Source organism: Saimiri boliviensis, chromosome 5, assembly GCF_048565385.1.
Source record: "Saimiri boliviensis isolate mSaiBol1 chromosome 5, mSaiBol1.pri, whole genome shotgun sequence".
NCBI lineage: Eukaryota > Metazoa > Chordata > Mammalia > Primates > Cebidae > Saimiri > Saimiri boliviensis.
The window spans coordinates 91,561,090-91,565,304 of record NC_133453.1 but is presented as its reverse complement, the minus strand read 5'-3'; the positions used below and the strand labels follow the sequence as shown (position 1 = coordinate 91,565,304).

At 38.2% G+C, this 4,215-nt stretch overlaps 1 non-coding gene across 1 annotated transcript; it reads right to left on the bottom strand.

Annotated features, from left to right (window-relative positions):
* Positions 1 to 2,669: 2,669 nt before the first annotated feature.
* On the bottom strand, positions 2,670 to 2,773 carry LOC120364407 (U6 spliceosomal RNA). The gene has a single exon (XR_005579669.1). It is a non-coding gene; the product is annotated as a U6 spliceosomal RNA (small nuclear RNA).
* Positions 2,774 to 4,215: the final 1,442 nt, after the last annotated feature.

Here is a 4,215-nt window from a genome sequence, read left to right as displayed (position 1 = left end):
AGGATACTGTATCAAGAAGTTATCCAAATGCTTTTCTTCATCTTTTGTCTGCTGGTCCAATGGCTCTCAACTACCTAATTCAGACCCCAAGAGTTCCATGGCAGCACCTGAGGAGTCATTAGTGGTAATGGTAATAGGCAAAGGGAGAGTGCTGCTCAAAAGTGTCAGCAATATTTTAGCTACTTCACATATGCAGATTTCACTTTACAATTTATTTTAAGGAAGATCTTTGCAATATATAGGGACCTATGTACATATATGAAGAAAGAAAGAAAGAGAGAGAGACACTGAAAATCACCACCCATAGCTTAATGCTTATCAATTCCCACAGGTCAAAAAAATTCTACAAACCTAGTAAAAATGTTTAGCAAATGATATGTAATATTACAAAATTATAAAGAGTCAATTTTAGCACAATGAATTAACTTTTAAAAAGGTGATTTGTGATTGAATGTTTCGTTAACCTGCTTTAGAGAAAATATATGATTTACACCTCAGGGTGCTCAGAATAACTGGCCAGCAATTACACAGGTTTTTATAATAACAAAAAGATAAAGAAATTATTTAATACAGACAAACCTTGTTTTATTGTGTTTCTCTTTCCTGTGCTTCACAGATACTGCATTTTTTGCAAATTGATTTGTGGCAAACCTGCGCGAGCAAGCCTCTCGGTGCCCTTTTTCCTATAGTGTGTGCTCACTGCGTGTGTCTGTGTCACATTTTGATAATTGTTACAATATTTCAAACTTATTTATTATTATTATATCTGTTATGGCTATCTGTGATCAGTGATCCTGGCTGTTCCTATTGCAATTGTTTTGGGGCACCACAAACTGAGCCAACATAAGAAGGCAAACTTAATCAATCGATGTGTGTGTTCTGACTTCTCCGTGGGACTGATGATTTTCTTTCACCTCTCTCCCTCTCCTAAGGCCTCCCTATTACCAGAGACACAATAATATTAAAATTAGGTCAATTAATAACACTACAATTACCTCTAAGTGTTCACGTGAAAAAGACTCACATGTCTCTCGCTTTTCATCAAAAGCTAGAAATGATTTTTTTTTATATTTGAGGAGGGCATATCAAAAGCTGAGACAAGCCAAAAGCTAGGTTTCTTGTACCAGTTAGCCAAATTGGAATGCAAAGAAAAAGTTCTCGAAGGAAATTAAAAGTGCTGCTCCAGTGAACACATGAATGATAAGAAGGCAACACAGTTTTGCTGCTGATATGGAGAAAGTCTAAGTGGTCTAGATAGAAGATCAAACTAGCCACAACATTCTCTTAAGCGAAAGCCTATTTCAGAGCAAAGCCCTAACTCTCTTGAATTCTATGAAGGCTGAGAGAGGAAGCTGCAGAAGAAAAGTCTGAAGCTAGCAGAGGCTGGTTCATGAGTTTGAATGAAAAAAGCCATCTCCATAACATAAAAGTAAGGGGTGAAGCTGCAAGTACTGATGGAGAAGCTGCAGTTATTCAGAAGATTTAGCTAAGACCATTGATGAGCATGGCTACAACAGATTTTCAATGTAGATGAAACAGCTTTAAATTAGTCTTACAAGTGCCATGTAAGACTTTCATAGTTAGAGAGGATAAGTCAATGCCTGGCTTCAAAGCTTTAAAGAACAGGTGGTCTCTCATATTTGAGTCAAATGCAGCTGGTGACTTTACGCTGAAGCCAATGATCTTTTACAATTCCAAAAGATCATTGGCTTCAACTTAAAGTCATCAGCTGCATTTAGGGCTCTTACGAATTATGCTAAATCTACTCAGCCCGTACTCTACAAATGGAACAAAAAACCCTGCATGACAACACATCTGTTTAGAGCGTGGTTTATTGATTGTTTTAAGCTCACTCTTCAGACTCTTCAGACCTATTGCTGAGGGAAAAAAAGATACATTTCAAAACATTACCAATTATTGAAAATGTAAGTAGGAACGCAAGAGCTGTCATGGAGACGCACAAGGAGATTAAAGTTGTTTTCATGCCTGCTGACACAACTACTATTCTTCAGCTCAGGGATCAAGGAATAATTTTGACATTCACGTTTTATTAATTAAGAAATACACTTCATAAGACTCTAGCCACCCAAGATAGTGATTCCTCTGGTGGATCTGGGCAAAATAAATGGTAAACCTCCTGGAAAGGATTCACCATTCTAGATGCCATTAAGAACATTTGTCATTCATGGGAGGGGGTCAAATATCAACATTAACAAGAGTTAGGAAGAAGTTAATTCCAACCCTCATGGATGACTTTGAGGGGTTCGAGGCTTCAATAAAGTAACTGCAGATGTGGTACAATGAGCAAGAGAAGTGGAGCCTAAAGATATGACTGAATTGCTGCAATGTTATGATAAAACATTAATTGATGAGGTGTTGTCTCTTATAGATGAGCATATGTCTCTTATGGTTTCTTGGGATGGATCTAGTCCTGGTGAAGATGTTGTGAACATTGCTGAAATGACAACAAAGGATTTAGAACACTTCCCAGACTTAGTCGATAAAGCAGTAGCAGGCTTTGAGAGGATTAACTCCAATTCTGAAAAAAGTTCTACTGTGGGTAAAATGCTATGAAACAGTATTGTATGCTACATTCCTTTTGTGAAGTCACAAAAGGAATGTATTAGAGTCCATCAATACAGCAAACTTTATTGTTGTCTTTTTAAAAAAAAAACATGGAATGCTTCATGAATTTGCATGACATCCTTGTGCAGCGACCACGCTAATCTCTGTATTGTTCCAATTTTAGTATATGTACTACCAAAGCAAGCACTGTGTTGTCTTATTTTAAGAAATTGCCACAGCAAGGCTGGGGGTAGTGGCTCACACCTATAATCTCAGCACTTTGGGAGGCTGAGGTGGGCAGATCACTTGAGGTCAGGAGTTCAAGACCACCAGCCTGGCCAACATGGTGAAAACCTGTCTCTACTGAAAATACAAAACTTAGCTGGGCATGGTGGAGTGTGCCTCCCAGCTACTCGGGAGGCTGAGGCAGGAGAATCACTTGAACCTGGGAGGCGAAGGTTGCAGTGAGCCAAGACCACGCCACTGCACTCTAGCCTGGGCTACAGAGCAAGAGTCTGTTGAGAGAGAGAGAAAAGAAATGAAAAGAAAAGTTGCCACAGCTACCCCAACCTTCAGCAACCACTGCCCTGATCAGTCCGCAGCCAGTAACACTGAAGCAAGACCCTCTACCAGGAAGATATCATGACTCACTAAAGGCTCAGGGGATCATTGGCCTTTTTTAAGCTATAAAGTACTTTTTAATTAATGTATGTATGTTGTTTTTTAGACAAAATGGCATTGCACACATAATAGACTATCGTATAGTATAAACATAACTTTTATATGCACTAGGAAAGAAAGAAATTTGTATGACTTGCTTTATTGTGATATTTGCTTTATTGCAGTGGTCTGAAATCAAACTTGCCGTAATTCTGAGATATATCTGTACTTTAAATAAAGAGGTTAGTTTGAAAGACCAAACTGATTCAAAGCATGGGAACTATATTGAAAGAAAAGTCATTAAAAAGTTGTCAGATTTTTTTCCCCATTAGGCTTTTTGCCGTCTCAGCACTCTAATTTCTACAACCTCTCTTGATCCTCACTAAACTCCAAGTTATGTAGAGCATGCAGTGCTGTTAGATGGAAAAATTGGCATCTAGACAGTCTTCTGACTAGGTCTTCAAACATGTGGCAGAGCCACGAATCCTGGACCTGTGCTCCATCCACTAATACTTGTCTAGGGGCTGATAGAAGTTACCACCTTTGAAGAAATAAGTAAGTAACAGTGCCACTCAGCTATAAAATTGGATTAAAGGTTAATATTTAATGAATTCATATTAACAGTGCTGACAGTAACTGTATACTCAACAGATATTTAATAAGAGTATCACAAGCCATATGTGAAGAACACTGTTAAAATAATTACATTAGGATTTCACAGCATCCACCATCAGGATTCCTCCTCTGACAACAACGGAGGAAACCTTTCCTACCCTGAGCCAGGTAAATGCCACTGAAAGTCTTGCTGTCTGGACTTGACTTCTATTTGTGACACCCACAATTTCAAAGTTCAAAAACATTTGTAAAGCGTTTCTCTTTTAGAGAAAAGGAAGGAAACTCATATTTTTGAATGTCCTACTATGTGCTAACCTAATTTAATCTTCATGAACTCTAATATGCAGGGATATCAGTGAGTTTTGAATTTAGGGT